The 20,954-nt window shown below is 42.5% G+C and overlaps 1 protein-coding gene across 1 annotated transcript in view; it reads left to right on the plus strand.

Annotated features, from left to right (window-relative positions):
- b3galt1b (UDP-Gal:betaGlcNAc beta 1,3-galactosyltransferase, polypeptide 1b) overlaps positions 1-20,954 on the plus strand; it is a 963,041-nt gene that overhangs the window by 486,399 nt on the left and 455,688 nt on the right. Inside the window, exon 3 of the mRNA XM_039757538.1 lies at positions 20,011-20,067. The gene's annotated coding sequence lies outside the window, so the exon portion shown is untranslated. The remainder of the gene's footprint in view (positions 1-20,010; positions 20,068-20,954) is intronic.

Here is a 20,954-nt window from a genome sequence, read left to right on the forward strand (position 1 = left end):
TCTTTAAAGTTCCCAATACTTTTGGCAATAGAGTGCATGTAACATCTAACATATCCCAGACCATTTAGGTTTCTTAACAATTACAATCACTCTCCAGAAACTACAAAACAGTGTTACTGCGGGCAATGCAGGGTCTACACCAAGCTCTAACAGCACAGCAAGTCACGACAAATGAGTGAGGTTTACTCTTGTCAAGCCAGTGCACAAAACAAAGTCTCACATAGAAATGAACCCCCATAGGGCCAAACACACCTGACTTCAAGAACATTTCCAGGGGTGAACTCTGTTCCGGACAGCACTTGCAGGAAAGATTAACATGGACTAGTGATCTTGTTGCACCATGTAGAAAATGAAAACAAGTTGACCTTTACGCTAAAGATGCCACCTAACATACAAAACTATGTGTAGCCAGAGAGGAAAAAGCATTTTCAGCAGGACCATGTATCTGAACCAAGAACATCTCTTGGCACTCCTAAAAGCCTGAAGAAGCTAAATGTATTTAATCTGCAACCGTGGTGACTACATGGGAGATTTACCCTGCTTTTTAATTTCAAAAGCTATTAAGAAAGTTAAATTAATTCACTCGAATAACAAATTATGCACTCAAGGTCTTGACGTAAATTAAATTTATCGAATTTCTTTGATACTTCTGAAAACTTCCAAGCATTAGATGGCTCCTAAGTGTACCGATTATTTGTCGAATCATTTATTTTTGGAAACGGGCTCATCAGTTGGGGTACCGACCTTGGTATGTGGTCACCTATCTCAGTACCGTGAATATCAAATGACCTGGCTGATCCCTCAACATTTGCCGGTAGAGCGATTGTAGAATTTTCAGCAGAGTCAGAAATAGTGCTGGCAGCAAACCAATTACTAAAGTTAGCAAAGCTAGTGGGGGGGTCTTCACTTGGCACTGGGGCATCACCAGAATTCTCAATGGTGATAGCATACTCTGGAACATTTTATAGTTCTGTTTGTTTCCTTTCATTAATTAAACCTTAAGGTTTTTCTAATTAAGACATCGTTCATGCTTATGTTGTGTGGTTCACAGTTCCCTCCGTAACTTGTACATTCAATAAGTTACTAGTTGATGTTAAATGATCTGAGTGGCTAGCACTGGTAAAGCTTAATGTTATTTTTCTAAACCTTGTTTTGTGGTCATGCATCGTAAAATCACTCTCTGTATGTACAATCTCCAAATACTTTTGAAGATTTAAATTAACTCTTATAGTGATTAAGATGCACTTCCTGATTCACTATCTCCACATCATCTAACCTTCTATGAAGAGGATGAAAAATTGAAAGGCCGTTGGTCCAGATGACATACCTGTGGAAGCATGGAGGTGTTTAGGAGAGATGGCAGTTGAGTTTTTAACCAGATTATTTAATGGAACCTTGGAAAATGAAAGGATGCCTGAGGAGTGGAGAAGAAGTGTACTGGTGCTGATATTTAAAAATAAGGGGGATGTGCAGAGCAGTAGTAAATACAGGGGGATAAAACTGATCAGCCACAACATGAAGTTATGGGAAACAGTAGTGGAAGCTCGGTTAAGAAGTGAGGTGATGATTAGTGAGCAGCAGTGTGGTTTCATGTCAGGAAAGAGCACCACAGATGCAATGTTTGCTCTGAGGATGTTGATGGAGAAGTAGAGAGAAGGCCAGAAGGAGTTGTATTGCATCTTTGTGGACCTGAAGAAAGCATATGACAGGGTACCTCGAGAGGAGTTGTGGTATTGTATGAGGAAGTGGGGAGTGGCAGAGAAGTACGTAAGAGTAGTACAGGATATGTACGAGGGAAGTGTGACAGTGGTGAGGTCTGTGGTACAAGTGACAGATGCATTCAAGCTGGAGGTGGGATTACTCTTATTCTTCTGTACTTCCTCATTCCACAACCAAGTTTGCTTTTCCTCCTTCCTCTGCTCAGATGTCATGCCAAGCACCCTTCTTGTCGTCACTCTTATTAGATCTGCTGTAGTTGCCCAGCTGTCTGGTATCTCTTCACTGCCACCCAGTGCCTGTCTTATCTCCTCCCTAAACTCAACCTTGCAGTCTTCCTTTTTCAACATCCACTATTTGATCCTTTGCTCTGCTGTCCCTCTCCTCCTCTCCTTCTTAATCTCCAGCGTCATCCTACAGACCACCATCCTATGCTGCCTAACTACACTTTCCCCTGCCACCACTTTGCAGTCTCCAATCTCCTTCATATTGATTCTTCTGCATAGGATGTAATCTACCTGTATGCATCTTCATCCATTCTTGTACATCATCCTATGTTCCTCCCTCTTCTTAAAACACATATGTGTTTTACTCGTATAAAACCACAGCCATGCCCATTCTTTTTGCATAATCCACTATCCTCTGACCTTCTGCATTCCTCTCCTTGGCACCATACCTATCAATCACCTCTTCATCTCCTCTGCTCCCTTCACCAACATATCCATTGAAATCCACTCCAATCACCATTTACTGTCCCTTGGGTACACTGTTCATCACTTCATCTAACTCACTCCAGAAATCTTCTTCCTCATCTATCGAACACCCAACTTGCGGGGCATATTCACTAACAACATTCATCATCACACCTTCAGTTTGTGGCTTCATAATCATTACCTGGTAATAATTACTCCAGCAATCCATGTGTTAATTAAGGTGATCACCACATTGCATTAAAAGACGGAGTGGCCGGAGTGGACCATCAAGGAAATCACAGAGGTGGTTAGCAGCTGAGGAAAAGGGCGGAGCTATGACTGATAAGAGTGACAGAATAAGGGACCAGGACAGCTACCTAGAGACCACCTCAGAAAGTGTCTGGGAGGAGAGACGACACGATTGGTACTGCACTGCCAGACAGCGCCTGACGCCTGAAGCCTTTTGATTACTGGCGGCAGCGTCTCCCACAGCCATGTTTCAGCCAGCATTTTCCCTCTGGCTGGGGTTTAAATTCATACAGTATTTTGGCTCAATTTTGTCTAATTTTAGGTCAGGTATTTGTGTTTATGTTTATTTTAATTTATTATGTATGTTTTTCTGTTTGTATGTTGTAAAAGAGGAAGGTCCTAGGTAATGCCCCTTGTGTTTTGTGGGTGGCTCCCCAAGGGGCGGAGCCACCTGCCAATCACCACCAGGAACGTCTGCCCTCTTTTAGGGAGGTCTTCCCATAGTTCCTGGAAGTTCATGGAATGCATTAGGAGTGGAGAGTTATTGCGAGTTTGCTGTGCGTTTTTAGGGTGGATTTTCTGGATTTTTGAACCCTAGCTTTGTTTTTTTGACCTCGCCTCAAGATTTCGGATTGGGACTGTGTGTATTATTATTTCTGAACCTGTATTCTGTATTGGGACTGTGTGTATTGTTATTTCTGAACCTGTATTCTGTATTGGGACTTTGTTTCCTGTGTATCGCCTTGCCTTTTCAAGCATCTGCTTTGGGGCTTGCACTGCCTTTTCTCATTAAAATTAGCCTTTTTATCACTTTATCAACATTCGTCCGGGCCCTTCAGGTTCCTAGCCGGAGTGTTTTTGGCAGCTGTGCATTCTTAACTCAAGCACTTCATGGCACATACAACGAGATTTTCAAGATCTAACATCCAGCAGGGCAAACAATAAAGAGAGCATTACCGGTGTCTCTTCAGCAGTCTTCCTTGCCATCGGGTCGTTACGGTATAATCAAATCTCTGTTAAGGGGCTTTAGTCATCGAGTCACTCAGGGGCCTGTGGGGGTCTTAATCTGACCTTGGTTATCACATTAACCCTAGTAACAGCACTGCTAATAGTGTAAAAAACAATATAAAGGGAGAAGATTTAATGTAATCAATTGGACATCTTCCGATGGAACAGTGTAAGTAAACCTGTACTGTATTCAAGCAGCAAATGGGGGGAAAAATCGGATACTTCAAAGCACAGCAAAGGCAGAATATGACATTTCCAGCTGTGCCGTGATGATTAAACGAGCTCCATATCGCTGGTGTAAATGCGTGGTATATAATTGCGTTCGTGTCAGCATCATCTTTTAGTCTTGCTCAATATTTAGTGTCTCGTTGATAAATGAGCTTGTCTTGAACCAGATACTCTTTTTACGGTGGTCTTGATTTGCAGAGCTGCTTGACGTGACTGATGTCTCCAAATGTGATTATCTCAGTGATTCGCTTTGTAATTAGACTTTCATTTAGCTGCATTTTGCTTGTCAGGTGGAATAGATAAATGGAAAAATCTTAACAAACATTCCTTCATTTGGTGAAATGAAAACTTTTCTGTCTGATGCTTAATTAGTATTTACTTAACCCAACATTCCTCCACCTAAAAAACAACAAACTCATTTTGAATTATTTACAATGCAAATTAGTTATCAGTTTAATTTTCCTCCAACGTTTTATTTCAATATTTTCTCAAGGTTTATATGCGACAATGACATTCAAATAAACACCAGTAGATAATAATACTCTACTTATCTTTTTTTTATTATTTATGATACCGTTTGGATAAGTGCGATAATTATGAATTATGCAAATTATACACTTCCTTCTCAGCTCCTCTTTTATTTGAATCTTTTTTCGTGTGAAAATATTTATTGTGAAGTTTATCTGAAATCGTTCAGGTCTGTTGTTTGCATAATGTAATTTTTTTAAACTAATGTAATTGTGGCCTCTGCTGGATGATGAGGTCCCACTGTCAATGGCTGAGAGAAAATCAACCGCCATCTACGCAAGTGGCTTGTCCTACCATGAAATCGGAGCATCAATGTTCTGAATGGGAATACGAACAAGCTGAACCTCCCCATATAATAATAATAATAATTCTTTATCACAAGCACAACACCAACATTTCTTTCTATAGCACATTTTCATACAAATGATGCAGCTCAAAGTGCTTTACATCTGCGGTGGGTTGGCACCCTGCCCAGGATTGGTTCCTGCCTTGTGCCCTGTGTTGGCTGGGATTGGCTCCAGCAGACCCCCGTGACCCTGTGTTCGGCTTCAGCGGGTTAGAAAATGGATGGATGGATGAAAGTGCTTTACATAATGAAGAAAGAGAAAAAAGACAAATTAAATAAGAAAATAGAACACTAATTAACATAGAATAAAAGGAAGGTCCAGTGGCCAAGGAGGACAGAAAAAAAAAAACTCCAGACGACTGGAGAAAAAAAAACAAAATTTGCAGGGGTTCTGAGGCCACGAGACCACCCAGCCCCCTCTAGGCATTCTACCTAACATAATTGATCTCAATCAGTCCTCACAGTATTCAGGGTTCACATGGAAGAGCTTGATGATGACGGTCATGTGGACCTCTGGCCTTTAATCCATCAATGTAGGGACATCACAGTGCTTTGATCAGGCGGTGGTGGCACAGATCGCCATCACAGAAAACCGGTAAAAAAAGTAGAAAGAGAAAGTAGATTTGCACCAGTGCACTATCCACATATGAGCTATTAGGTGGTGAAGTGGTGAGAGAGAGAGCCAATTAGAGAAAGGGGGCGATTAGGGGGTTCAGAGTGACTAGGCCATGGTGGGCAATTTAGCCTGGACATCAGGATATACGCTACTATTTACGAAAGAAGCCCAGAGATCTTTTATGACTACAGAAAGTCAGGACCTCTGGTTTTACGTCTCATCCAAAGGATGGCACCATTTTTACAGCACAATGTCCCCGTCACTGCACTGAGGCATTGGGATCCACACACAGACCACATGGTAAGCGCCCCCTGCTGACCTCACCAACATCTCTTCCAAAAGCAACCCAAGCTTTTCCTATTGTAAAAGATAGCCCGGCCACAGACAGACATAACACCAGGATGTCCAAAACACACACACGTTTTATTCACATCTATTTACAGATTTGGCTCAGTCCTTGTCCTCTTCCACCCGACTCCGGCTCCCCAAATGGAGTGAGGCGGCCCATTTTATCTTATCTTCTGGCAGCACTCCCCAGTGTGGCGAAAGTGCTGCCCTTGCACCCGGAAGCACTGCGGGCGTACAACATCCCCGGTCCGGCAGCGCTGTTTACCAGGGTTGAAGGACCATCCAGGCACCCAGGGAAGAATAGTGCTGCTCTCCCGGTCTGTCCTTCCTCCAGGCGTCCTGACAGGGCAGGGTCCCTGGCCATCTGTCACACTAGATGGTCTCCGATCCGAGTACTGACTGGGCCTGAACATAGCTTCAGGTGGGTGAGATGTTCTGAAGTGCAGGTGGTATGGCTGTTGAGGAGCTTGCGTCACCCATGCTTGGGAGGTGAAGTCTAGTGTCATGAAAGACTCCAAGGTTAGCCTTGAGGTGAGGACTGTAAGGATCTAGAGGACATGGGACATAGTGGGCCAAGCGAAGACACAGCTACACCACGACATTCTGACTGGGCAGGGCTTGTGTGTATTCTAACACCCCACTCTGACAGAATCCAGGCCTCAACTAGTACAAGACAAAGTGAGAGTGATGGTCAAAGAGCTGTGGGGATCTTGAGTAGTGGGAATTCAGCAGAATGACACATGGACAAAATGGTAGTGGCCTATGGGCTGTAAGATCTCCCGGTCTGATCTGTGGCAAGCTGAGCACTTTCATATCAAGTTCGGATGAGTTTTGTGCTGCATATTTTGTAAGATGTTTTAGATTTCTACTTTTCAATCCTGTTCCTTGGAGATCCCGTACCGTGGCTGCTATTTTTTATTCCTCTGACACAATACCTAAAGATTTTTGTGTTCTTCATCTGGTAAATGGCTCTGACGCCTTAGCTGCAGCTTTTGACCTTTGCTTTCTGTAAAAGAAATCATCTGCCGCTTGACAGGTTTTCCCAATCAGATACACAGAATGCTCAGAATACTACACCATTTTCCCAAAAACTATATATAAGAAGCTCAATATCAAAAAGCACTTCCCCAAAGTCCTAAACACACAAGAAAAAAAACCTCACACAGTCTTCAAAACCAATTTAGTCAAAATCGTAGAAACACACACAACCAACAAGTAGTTCACAATGAGCACTAGTTAGACATCGTCCTGCAAAAAGCAGAAGTGTTGCTTCAAAGTGGAGGATTCTTTAGGGAGTAAAGGTTACTGTGGCTAGTAATGCAACAGAATAATCTACATTTATTTACAAAAATCCACATACACCCACTGGGCAAGTCGTCTTGAAGATGAAGACTGGACTGATTTGGTATTGTGTCTCTCCTGAGAATCCTTGAGTACCACTGGTTTGACTTTCTATTGAATGAGCGGCTGCTCACTGGGTCCTGAATGAGGCGCATTACCTGCTTTGTGAGGGAGAGTCAGTTACGGCACTACAGCCATGTGGCGCGATTCCCTGATGGTGACCCAGCTCACTAGATCCTCATTTTGGAGACCTGAGTGGCTGGACCAGGCCAAGGGGACACCCACGTAACAACTGGCCTTGGCAGATTGAGGGTCATTTCCAGAGAGTGGGACTGGACCGCGTTATCTGCCTGGGGGGTCGCTAGGCGAGATCCCGAGCTGTTTCGTTGTGTGGTGGGTGCGGCAACGCACTGTACTAGTGCATGCTCCCCAACCTAACCTAACCTGACCTGACCAAAGGAGAAATTCTTAGAAACACTCAAATAATACTGCAAAGAGACTCCTTTTACCTTCTAAACAGCCTCATTTCTTCATGGCATGGATTCCTCAAGATGATAGAAACATTCCTTTAGGATTCTGGTCCATGTTGACATGACTGCATCACACACTCTCTGCGGATTTTCCAGAGGCCTGAAGAGGAGTCAGGTGGAGAACTTTGTTTTTTGGTGCAAAGAGAATTGTCTGCAGCTTAACATCAGCAAAACCAAGGAGCTGCTTTTTGACTTTCACCATACCAAAGAGCCTCTATGGCTAGCCACTATTTAGGGACTGGATGTAGAGGTGGTCTACTCCTACAGGTGCTTGGGGGTTCACATTAATGACAAGCTAAACTTGTCTCAGAGCACAGAGGAAAGGGCAGAGCAGGCTCTTCTTTCCTTAGGAGACAGCATTCCTTTAATTGGGTAGTGACATCCTTCACATCTTCTATAACTCTGTGATGGTCACTGAAATTGTCTCAGTTCAGGTCATGCTTGCCCAGAAGAGGATCTCAATGTTTGTAACCCTGCCTTCCTGGCTAGCTCTGAGAATAAAGCAAAGCATGCTTTGCAAGAATCTTTTTACCCCCTAATGCCTAAATTAATTTACAACTAGGGGGTTCCTCCCTGCTCACTTTGCTCGCCAACCCCACCTTGCCCGCGCTATGCGCCAGCCACTTTGTGTCTCTGCCATTCGTGTTGTGAATGCACCCCAAGGAGACGTGGTCGCTCCTCCAAAACCCCCTCTTAAACGGTGATACAATGGGAAACAAATACAATTTATTTTTTTTACCTCCACTTTACCTCCACTTTGCTCAGTCAGATGCTGCTGCCATACCATGTGATCTTCATCTAGCACAGCACTTTGAAGATTTTAAAGCCTGTACAGCAGCTGTCCTACTCTTTGTCTTTTATTTCCGGACCCGGGCATGGTTAAATCTTTTGGCACAAAGTCTTGTCTCGCAGGACATGAGTTCTTGATATTTTTTAGTTTATAATTTAAAAATGGAATAAGAATCTGAAAATCTAACAACATCACATTAAAGTTCAATAAACTCTCGAAAGAATGATACCAAATATATAAACTGCTGAAAAAAATTAAAGGAACACTTTGAAAACACATCAGATCTCAATGGGAAAAAGAAATCCTCCTGGATATCTATACTGATATAGACTGGGTAATGTGTTAGGAACGAAAGGATGCCACATCGTTTGATGGAAATGAAAATGATCAACCTACAGAGCCCTGAATTCAAAGACACCCCAAAAACCAGAGTGAAAAAATGATGTGGCAGGCTAGTCCATTTTGCCAAAATTTAATTGCAGCAACTCAAAATTGAACGCAGCACTTTGTATGGCCCCTGTGTTCTTGTATACATGCCTGACAACATCGGTGCATGCTCCTAAAGAGACGACAGATGGTGTTGTGGGAGATCTCCTCCCAGATCTGGACCAGGGCATCACTGAGTTCCTGGACAGTCTGAGGTGCAACCTGGTGGCATTGGATGGACCAAAACATAATGTCACAGAGGTGTTCTATTGGATTTAGGTCAGGAAAGTGTGGTGGCCAGTCAATGGTATCAATTCCTTCATCCTCCAGGAACTGCCTGCATACTCTCACCACATGAGGCCAGGAATTGTCGTGCAACAGGAGCCACTGTACCAGCATAGGGTATGACAATGGGTCCAAGGATTTCATCCTGATACCTAATGGCAGCCAAGGTGCCTTTGTCAAGCCTGTAGCGGTCTGTGTGACCCTCCATGGATATGCCTCCCCAGACAATCATTAACCCACCACCAAAGTGCTCATGCTGAATGATGTTACAGGCAGCATAATGTTCTCCATGGCTTCTCCAGACCCTTTCACTTCTGTCACGTGCTCAGGGTGAACCTGCTCTCATCTGTAAAAAGCACAGGGCACCAGTGGTGCATCTGCCAATTCTGGTATTCTATGGCGAATGCCAATCGAGCTGCATGCTGCTGGGCAGTGAGCTCAGGGCCCATTAGAGGACATGGGGCCCTTGGGTCACCCTCATGAAGTCTTTCTGGTTGTTTGGTCAGAGACATTCACACCAGTGGCCTGCTGGAGGTCATTTTGTAGGGCTCTGGCAGTGCTCATCCTGTTCCTCTTTGCCCAAAGGAGCAGATCCTGGTCCTGCTGATGGGTTATGGACCTTCTATGGCCCTCTCCAGCTCTCCTAGAGTAACTGCTTGTCTCCTAGAATCTCCTCCATGCCCTTGAGACTGTGCAGAGAGACACAGCAAACCTTCTGGCAATGACACGTATTGATGTGCCATCCTGGAGAAGTTGGACTACCTGTGCAACCTCTGTAGGGTCCAGGTATCACCTCATGCTACCAGTAGTGACACTGACTGTAGCCAAATGCAAAACTAGTGAAGAAACAGTCAGAAAAGATGAGGAGGGAAAAATGTCAGTGGCCTCCACCTGTTAAACCATTCCTGTTTTGGGGGTCATCTCATTGTTGCCCCTCTAGTGCATCTGTTGTTAATTTCATTAACACCACAGCAGCTGAAACTGATTAACAACCCCCTCTGCTACTTAACTGACCAGATTAATATCCCATAAGTTTCATTGACTTTATGCTATACTCTCATTAAAAAGTGTTCCTTTAATTTTTTTGAGCAGTATATATGTAGGTTTTAAAACATGCCCGATTTAAAGCGTAACAAAAAATGTGATGTAAAAATGTCACATAAAATGTTGCATTTTTAGGCTTAGAATTTTATATTTATAGAGTAGATTATATCCATCCATCCATCCATTTTCTAACCCGCTGAATCCGAATACAGGGTCACGGGGGTCTGTTGGAGCCAATCCCAGCCAACACAGGGCACAAGGCAGGAACCAATCCTGGGCAGGGTGCCAACCCACTGCAGGACACACACAAACACCAAGCACACACTAGGGCCAATTTAGAATCGCCAATCCACCTAACCTGTATGTCTTTGGATTGTGGGAGGAAACCGGAGCGCCCGGAGGAAACCCACGCAGACACGGGGAGAACATACAAACTCCACGCAGGGAGGACCCGGGAAGTGAACCCAGGTCTTCTAACTGCGAGGCAGCAGCGCTACCACTGCGCCACCAAATGCTAAATTAAGGATTAGGGTCTAGGTGCAGCCTGCAATACCTATGACATAGGTCAGGTAATGCCCACAACATCAGTCACAAAATGCCCTTCGAGTCAGATAACCCTCCTACCACCCTAATCTTAACCATAGTCTAACGGGTCCCTAATATTAACCATAGTCTAATGTGATGGGTGTTACATGACGGACGTTGAGTGCGTTTCGTGATGTTGGGGCATTACATGACTGACCTCATAGATACTGCAGTCTGCAATTACACTTTTTGTTGAAATTATGTGGAGATTGTTAATTTGAATATAGCACACAAGCAAACAATAAGCTGGTATGTATTTTTATCTTACCACAACTTAACTCAAATTTGGACAATTTCTCGAAATCAGCCAAAAATCATTGTACATGGTCACGCCAACACTTCGCTTCCATCAGGCGGATGGATGTAATTTCCACCACGACTGCTAGATGGCGTGACCAGTGCTTCCAATAAGATCCATTGTACGTATTGAATACTCATCAACTGGCATTGGTGGGATACATACATATGCCACCTCTACTGCATTCAGGCCGGAAGCAGTTTGAAGTGATTTTGCGGCAGTCGTCTGCAAGGGGTTAAGTGCTTTCAGATGTCAATGACATGGTGTTCAAGTTTCAGAGATGTACAAGAGTGTGCTGCTTGCCACTGCAGGGTAAACAACAAGCAGGCCTGCTATGTGAGAATTTGTTTTACTTCCATAAAGGGTGACCAGTAAGGGAATGAGAAGATTTAATGAGCAGGATCCAGTCATGGAAGAGCCACGGAATTCAGGAAGTGGATGTAGAGGGGGGTCCACTCCTACAAGTACTTGGGGGTCCACATCAATGACAGGTTGAACTGGTCTCAGAACACAGAGGAACAATAGAAGAAATAGCAGAGCAGGCTTTTGTTCCTTAGAACAGTGTTTCTCAACCTGGAAATCGAACTAGAAGCTATTCATTGAAACAAACTCATTTATTGCAACCGCTTAAGGTGGAAAAATCACACCGAGTATGTCGACTGTCAGCTCTGTGGTATTCGTGTAAATGACCGCAAAACCATTTCGCACGTAGGAGACAAAATGACGTAGAATACCGGAGGTGTAGAGAAACTGTGAGGAAATAACAGAAGGCAAATGCTGATCTCTAAAATGGTAAACGTTTAAATTGTTGCACCCTTTGTGAGGTACGCAATTGGTTATATGTTGTTTCCATCCATTCATCCATCATCCAACCCACTGAATCCTAACACAGGGTCACGAGGTCTGCTGGAGCCAATCACAGCCAGCAAGGCATGAACAAACCCTAGGCAGGGTGCCAGCCCACCGCAGGACACACACCCACACACCAAGCACACACTAGGGACAATTTAGGATCACCAATGCACCTAACCTGCATGTCTTTGGGCTGTGGGAGGAAACCCATGCAGACACAGGGAGAACCCGGGAACCCAGGTCTCCTAACTGCGAGGCAGCAGCGCTACCACTGCACCACCATGCCACCCTATGTTGTTTCATTTATTCTATTTCTTTCTAAAATGTTAAAAAAATGTATGTTTAGACTTTTTGTTTATAGTTTTGACGGTGCTCATGACGGTATAACAGAGACGTGAATAAAGATAAAGGCACCAGTCCGTGACTCTCTCCATTAAATCAAGAGCTGCTACAATTAGTGGCGTCACCTGTCATTTCCAAACTCATCTAGACACGTGTATCGATAGGCCTGTCCGCCTGTGAGCAAACATCATAATTCAAGTTCATTTCTCTATCTTACCGTTATGTAACTTCTGTAATCACTAGTATGTCAGTTATCGTTTTTAACAATAAGAAGTGATAGTATTCTTAGGAGTATTGTGGAAAGATCAGCCCAGCTACAGACAGCAAGGCAGACCCACAATGTCCAGAACACACACTATTTATTTTTCTTTTCTCCTACACACAGCACAGTGCACAAATCGCCCCAAATCGGTTCTGTCCTGTCTTTCTTTCTCTTGCCTTCACTCCTCCACACACAAGCTCCGTCCTCTTCCACCCGACTCCAGCACGACTAATGGAGTGAGGTGGCCCCTTTTATAACGCCCTGGTTGAGCTCCAGGTGCTTCGTGATGATCTTCTGATCTGCATGAGCACCCAGAAGCACTCCGGGCATACTTGGAATTTCTTCCTGCAGCACTTTCAGTTGTGTGCGAATTGCTGCAGTCTTGGGCTCCATAATCCTCTGGGCGCCCCCTGGTGGTGGCCACGGGCCCCAAACAGGGTTGAGATTTTAAGTTCTGATTCTGGACAAATGATCTAACCATGAACTTGACCAAACAGAAACCTCCCCATATTTAAAAAGTATATCAATGACATATCAGGACAAACTTGCTATTAGACAAACATCATGCGTTCACTGCTTGAATCTTGGATTCATTACTTGGTAATAATAATATATGTATCATTCTTTTGTTTTAACACAATAAGATTTAACTTTTGTTTCATTTATTTTGCTTTCACAATGCATAGCTCTTTAGTATTATATAATTAGTTTGTAAATTATAGGTATTATCATATATCAGTAATACATTTTCATTATTTACTTACAATTTACTAGGCCTTATCTATATGTTACCTGTTACTTTTATCAATAGAGAACATATTATTTACCTTGTTCTACAAACAGACCTATTGTGCATGGCATTGTTTCATTGCTGTAGGTAACACTGGTATTTGGCATGTACTGTTGGCCTCGATGCAGACCAGGGCGGCTGCCCTCTCGTGGTCCAGGGGAGGTATTGCCCTTCTCCCGGTCTTTACAGGCACCCCAGCCATCCGCAACAGTATTTATAATATTTGTAATTTATTTTTTATTATTATAGAATGGAATAATTGAAAATATGGAATTATTTAAAATTACTAAAAAAAATTCATGAAAACCGAAGAAATGTTTGAAGTTTGCATATATTTTATCACATGGATTTTAATTTTAAATGTGTAATATTTGTATATTTTGATGATAAAAAAAATATTAGCGATGCCCCAGTCTTATCCAGACTTGAACATTTCTGCCAGTAGTGCATTCTCAAATTAAAATTTAGTGTTGTTGGGTGGATCTCAATATAATCAAAAATATGAAAATGTGCATAAAAACTCGGGGGGTTTGCACCACAAAAACTAATATGAAAAAGTGGCGCACACATGGAAAAAGGTTGAGAAACACCTGCTTAGGAGACTAAATTCCTTCAATGTGGGTAGTGCCATTCTTCACATCTTCTACAATACTGTGATGGCTGGTGGGGTTTTCTACACTGTGGTGTGCTGGGCTGCTTACATCACTTCAAGAGAGGCCCACCGAATAAACAAGCTAATTAAAAGGGCAGGATCAGTTATGGGGCACACTCTGGACCCCCTGGAGGACGTAGTAAAGGAGGAAATTCAAACAAAACTGAGTGCCATTATGAACAATGCTGCACATCCTCTCTCTGACACACCAACACTGAGGACTTTCAGCCAATGAATCATTCATCAGATGTGGTTGAAGAAACACAACGGGGGCTCCTTAATACCAACAGCAAAACGCCTGTATAGCGCCTCACTGCGACTGGGACTGTCAATTCAGAAGTTTCCTTTCTTTTTAAATTTTCTTCCTTCTTAGTCATTCTGGAATGTGTTCAGACCATAGTGTGTGTATTTATTTATTTATGTACCATTTATACTCACATATAAGTGAGTTCTTGAAATCCACAAACTTGCTCATAAAATCAGTCCCTGACTGATACGCCCATTCAAAACTAATAACACTTAAATTTTTTTTTTTTTTTCACATCATCTTGATTCCTCCAATCTCACACCAGTTTCTCAGACATGTTGAATTTTGTTGCAGCAGCGCAGTTACCAATTTCTTTCACCTCTTCCATGACTTTTAATTTAAAACCAACTTCATATTTTCTTCTGATTGAACGCTCCTTTGTAGATAAGGGATGCTCTTACGATAAAGGTGTATGAGGGTGTGAGATATAAAAAACACGTAACAATGCAAACGTCGCTTTGGAATAGTTTGGGTATTACTGTGTGGTCACGTAGGTACAATACATAGAAAAGTAAGAGGTCATGTGCTCCATGGTTACTCTCTCAGGTGTTCGTTAGCATGTCGTTATCTCTTGGACCAACAGTGTGAGTTTTCCACATTCAACTTACACGACCGACATTATAAAATACCAGAAATTATACAGCAAAATCAAGTCCCGACTTATCTGCGAGAGGACTTATCCGCGAGTATATACGGTATTTATATATTTACAAAAAGAGCTTCTGTAAAAAACCAAATTTCTATCAGGGGACAAATAAAGTTTTATCTCTCTGTTGCCAGATTTGGAAACTATGCTAATAAGGACAATAAGTTGTTTTTGATTGTGGGGAAACAGTGCATGGCAGGAGAAACTGATTACTTGGTGTAACCATCAGCCATACCAGCTTCACCTCTGAAGAGGTCATCCGTGTGAAGCTAAGCATATTTGGGTCCAGCCAGTACTTGGATGGGAGACCATCTAGGAAAATCTTGGGTTGTTGCTGCTGGAAGAGCCAGTAGGGGGTACTTACCCTGTGGTCTGAATGTGGATCACAGTGATGCAGTGATGGGGACACTGTGCTGTAAATATGGTGCCATCCTTCAGATGAGACATAAAACCAAAGTCCTGACTCTCTGGGCCTATAAACAATTCATGGGCATTCTTTGTAAATAGTAGGGTGTATCCCATTGTCCACCTCTGCCTAGTCCTTCTGGCCCCATAATGATCCCCTGTCTCTGACTGGCCCACCTAATAGCTCATGTGTGGTGTGGCATACCGGAGCATCATCTGGGTTATTTCTACCCATTAGTGGTGGTTAAAGTGGCTCCCATCTCACTGAAGTACTTTGAGTAGTGACAAAAGCGCTATATAAATGTTTAGATTTATTACTATTACTTTGTATTTTTATTCAATCATGGTGTGTAAAAACTGTACATAGACAAAAGAGAATAGGCCATTGGGGTTGACTGTGCTTGTGCACGTGATGTGTGTTTTGGTTCATAGGCATGTTGAGTTTGGATTGGTGACTGACAATGAAATCTGAGCCAATAAGTGTGCAGAGTTCTGAAAATGAGTGCTTCAGACTTGCAGACTTTGCCAATACGATGTGCTCTGTATCTGATTAAGGGCCCAGCACATGACCCGGGGTGCCAGCTTGAGGAATGGATTACTCGGCGTATTTATTCAGTCACAGTGTGCACCTGATTGGTTGATTTCCATCTTCTCCCTCACCCCAGGCTGCCTGACCCCTCCTGTTTGCACCACACTTGCTAGTTTTGTTTGTGTTCTGCACTCTTCACGGTTATGTGGCACTTCAGAACAAATATAGCGTGCATTCTTTTATGTTTTCTGCGCATTAATGCATGAGTAGAGGCAGCTTGGAAAATATGCTAGTTTCCCAACAACACATTAATCAGTTAAAATTGCATGACCTCCAAAAATTCATTAGAAGATATGACCTTTACAGCATTAAGTCAGTGTGAATGCTAATTTGAAATAAAAGAGCATGCATCAGTGCTTCTGCCAATTTGAGCAGCAAAGAAGGCATCAGTGTAGGGTTATGTTGCTATGGGAAGGGATCGCTCCACTGCAGATCAAAATAATGTGCTTCATATGTGTGTCGGGGAATGTCGAGACCAGTCAGCGGGTGATTTATTGTGTACCTGCGGACCGCCTAAACCATAGATGACCTCCGGTCATCACTCTGCGTGCTTCTTTGGAGGGCGTGACGCAAGACAATGGCTTCTGAAAGACAGCTTCATGGCATTGATAAGAAGAGCCCTGAAACGGACTGCTGCTCTGTTCAGCTCTGGCACCTGCCGTTCAACAAATGCTGCAGAGAAAGAAGCTGGCGCCCCAGCACCCTAAGTTGTCACACGTAGGTCAGAAAACAGGCGGATGAATCATTTTAAGATGATGTACATCACAGAGGAAGATTTTTGAATAGGTTTGCAAAAGAAATAAGATGCTTCCTGTGAATTTAAAAAGTTCCACAATCACAGACTTGCTAGTTTTCTGTTTGTTAGTAATGATTTTAAAGTGTGTCCACTGTATTGAGTTTAATGAGAGTACATGTTGTAAGAAGAAAAGCACAGAGGCTGTCAGGCTATTGGGGTGCCAAGAGGGTAACCCGTTTAATGGAAGTACTGGCCACCCTAGATTTTCTTGACCATTGGTACAACAATAATCAGGCAGAATAAGAGCACTGATCTCATAGGGATCAGGGTCCAAAATGAACACCAACGTCTGGTTACTCTTCAACTTATCAATCAATCAATCAACATTTATTTATATAGCACATATTCATACAAAAAAATGTAGCTCAAAGTGCTTTACAAAATGAATAGAAAAATAGAAGACACAATAAAAAATAAACATAAGTCAACATTAATTAACATAGAATAAGAGTAAGGTCCGATGGCCAGGGTGGACAGAAAAACAAAAAACTCCAAAGGCTGGAGAAAAAAATAAAATCTGTAGGGGTTCCAGACCAAGAGACCGCCCAGTCCCCTCTGGGCAATCTACCTAACATAAATCAAACAGTCCTCTTTGTATTTAGCGTTTTCATGGAAGGACCTGATGATGATGGTCACGTAGACTTCTGGCTTTCAGTCCATCATTGTTGGAGCATCATGATGCTTTGAGTAGGTGGTGGTGGCGCAGGCCGCCACCACAAAAAACCGAAAAAGAAACAGAAGAGAGAGTAGGGGTCAGTACGGATTTTAGAGCCACCATGAATAGTTATTATGAAGAATTGAACATACAGAGTATCAGTATTAAGTTAAAGTGAAGTTATAAAAGGCCATGTTAAAGTAATGTGTTTTCAGCAGTGTTTTAAAGTGCTCTACTGTATTTGCCTGGCGAATTCCTATTGGCAGGCTATTCCAGATTTTAGGTGCATAACAGCAGAAGGCCGCCTCACCACTTCTTTTAAGTTTAGCTTTTGGAATTATAAGGAGACACTCATTTGAAGATCTAAGGTTACGATTTGGAATATAACGTGTCAGGCATTCCGATATATAAGATGGGCGAGATTATTTAAGGCTTTATAAACCATAAGCAGTATTTTAAAGTCAATCCTGAATGACACAGGCAACCAGTGTAGTGACATCAAAACTGGAGAAATGTGTTCGGATTTTCTTTTCCCAGTTAGGATTCTAGCAGCTGCATTCTGCACTCGTTGCAAATGATTTATGTCTTTTTGGGTAGTCCTGAGAGGAGTGCGTTACAGTAATCTAGTCTACTGAAAACAAAAGCGTGAATTAATTTCTCAGCATCTTTCAATGATATAAGAGGTCTAACTTTAGCTATGTTTCTTAAGTGAAAAATGCTGTCCTAGTGGTCTGATGAATATGCGATTTAAAATTCAGATTACAGTCAACGGTTACCCTAAATTTTTACTTCCGTCTTAACTTTTAATCCTAGTGCATTAAGTTTATTTCTGATAACCTCGCTGAATCCATTATTGCCAATTACCAAAATTTCAGTTTTCTCTTTATTTAGTTTGAGAAAATTACTATTCATCCATTCAGAAATACCAGTAAGACATTGTGTTAGTGTATCGAAAGAGTCGGAGTCATCAGGTGCTATTGATAAGTACAGCTGTGTGTCATCAGCATAGCTGTGGTAGCTCACGTTGTAACCTGAGATAATCTGACCTAACGGAAGCATGTAGATTGAGAATAACAGCGGACCCAGGATAGAGCCTTGTGGAACACCATATCGGATATCATGTGTCTTTGAGATTTGATTACCACAACTCACAAAGAATTTTCTCCTGCCAGGTAGGATTCAAACCAATTTAAGACACTGCCAGAGAGGCCCACCCATTGACTAAGGCGATTTCTAAGAATATTATGATCAATGGTGTCAAATGCAGCACTCAGATCTAAGAGGATGAGAACAGATAAATGGCCTCTGTCTGCATTTACCCGCAAGTCATTTACTACTTTAACAAGTGCAGTTTCTGTACTGTGATTTGTTCTGAAGCCTGACTGAAATTTATCAAGAATAGCATGTTTATTTAGGTGGTCATTTAACTGCAAAATGACTGCCTTCTCTAGAATTTTACTTAAGAAGGGTAGGTTAGAAATGGGTCTAAAATTTTCAAAGGCAGAGGGTCAAGATTATGTTTCTTAAGAAGGGGTTTAACTACAGCAGTCTTAAGACAGTCTGGAAAGACCCCCGTATCTAATGATGAATTTACTATGTCCAGAATATTGTCAATTAGAACGCCTGATATTTCTTTGAAAAACCTGGTTGGTATTGGATCAACTTATATAGGAGATTGACTGGAAGATAGATAGATAGATAGATAGATAGATAGATAGATAGATATGAAAGGCACTATATGATAGATAGATAGATAGATATGAAAGGCACTATATAATAGATAGATAGATAGATAGATAGATAGATAGATAGATAGATAGATAGATAGATAGATAGATAGATAGATAGATAGATAGATAGATATGAAAGGCACTATATAGCTCATTCGATTAGATAGATAGATAGATAGATAGATAGATAGATAGATATGAAAGGCACTATATGATAGATAGATAGATATGAAATGCACTAGATAGATAGATAGATAGATAGATATGAAAGGCACTATATAGCTCATTCGATTAGATAGATAGATAGATAGATAGATAGATAGATAGATAGATAGATAGATAGATAGAAGGCACTATATGATTGATAGATAGATAAAAGGGCTGCTCCACAGAACTACATCCCAATGTGTACTGACGCCAATGGAACTACAATTCCCAGCATACCCTGCAGGTGTCCAAATGGGTACTGACACACAGATATGCTGTCCTCTGAAATTTCAGGGGAGCAAATAGTACAGATTACCTCCCCCTATCTATCCATTATACTGGCCTCCTGGCCAGGTAAAAAACTTCAGTCCATCCCAGCCGGGACACCAGTGTATCCACTTTCACTTGGGCATTTCCTGTTAGTCTCCTGGCCAAAGTACTTCTTCACCTTTCTTCTTGCGTTGCAGTAGGCTGGCCTCCTGGCCAGGTAAAGGACCTCGACCCATCTCAGCTGAGATGTCCACCCATGTCTGGCATCCATCACAATTGACAGAAACTTTATTTTTAAAAATAACCATTGTAGGTGTGTTAACAATTGTCTTGCCAATTTATGTTTCGACTCTCGTGTCACTTTTGTCTTCTGCTCAATCACTGACATAACCAAAAGGCTGTACTTAACGTTTAATGGTCTGATTAAAAACAAATAATAAACGATGCTAAACATTTCTTTGCTTTTATTTTTGGCAGACCCGAAAAATGATCAAAGAGAAGTCGAACCTCTGAAGTGAATCTAAGGAAGTCAAGGTATGTAGTGTCTAATTATCAAATTCTATAATTGCCTGTGATATTAGCAGGGGGCTGGGTGTGCGTTCCTCGCAAAATGGATTAAAAATCATGAACAGTTCACACAAGGGAGGGATGAATCTAGGGACAGTACAAAGCAGCCAGACAGGAACAAAACCCTGCTGCCTCCATGAGCCTTACTAGTGTGAAGGCCCAGACCACTCAGTGATGCGTTGGGCCCACTTGCCCACTGTCTACAATTACTTCTCCTCTTAGGCCCTCTTTCTTTTCCCATCACTTCCCTGTCCATGTCACTGGCCTGCATGTCAATGCCATAACTCAACTCAAGTTATAACTCCATCTTCACCAAGGCGTCTGTGTATCTCAGCCGAGGAAATGCCCAGAACCTTGTCAAGGGAACACAACTGTGTAGAGACCACTTACTAAAGCTGGAGTTAATTTAATGGAGTTAGAGTGCCCCCTAGCTGTTATCTGAAATTACCTCTACTGCAGGATGTATTGACCTTCTAGGTCCTTGTCTGGTTAACACTCCATCTCAATTTTAAGTTCTCCAACTCTGGCACCCTGTCAGTATACACTGAGCGTATATGTTGAAATGGGCAGCCGGGATTCTTACCTGACCGGGACACCACCCTGAGGAAGGAGCTTACACAGGGCAATACTTCCCCTGGGACAACAGAGGGTAGCCCTCCTGGCTTGGTACAGAGCCACGGAGCAGGGAGGCTCAACCCTGTTGGGGCCGATGGCCACCTTCAGAGGGCTGTTGTCACACCCGGATGGAAGTGCAGTTGGAAGGAGATCATGGAACACCTGGAGCACTTCCGGGTGCTCTATAAAAGGGGACAGCTGCCATAACTCGGAGAGCAGGAGTCAGGAGGTGGAGGATG

The sequence above is a fragment of the Polypterus senegalus genome, chromosome 6 (assembly GCF_016835505.1).
Source record: "Polypterus senegalus isolate Bchr_013 chromosome 6, ASM1683550v1, whole genome shotgun sequence".
In the NCBI taxonomy this organism is placed as follows: domain Eukaryota; kingdom Metazoa; phylum Chordata; class Cladistia; order Polypteriformes; family Polypteridae; genus Polypterus; species Polypterus senegalus.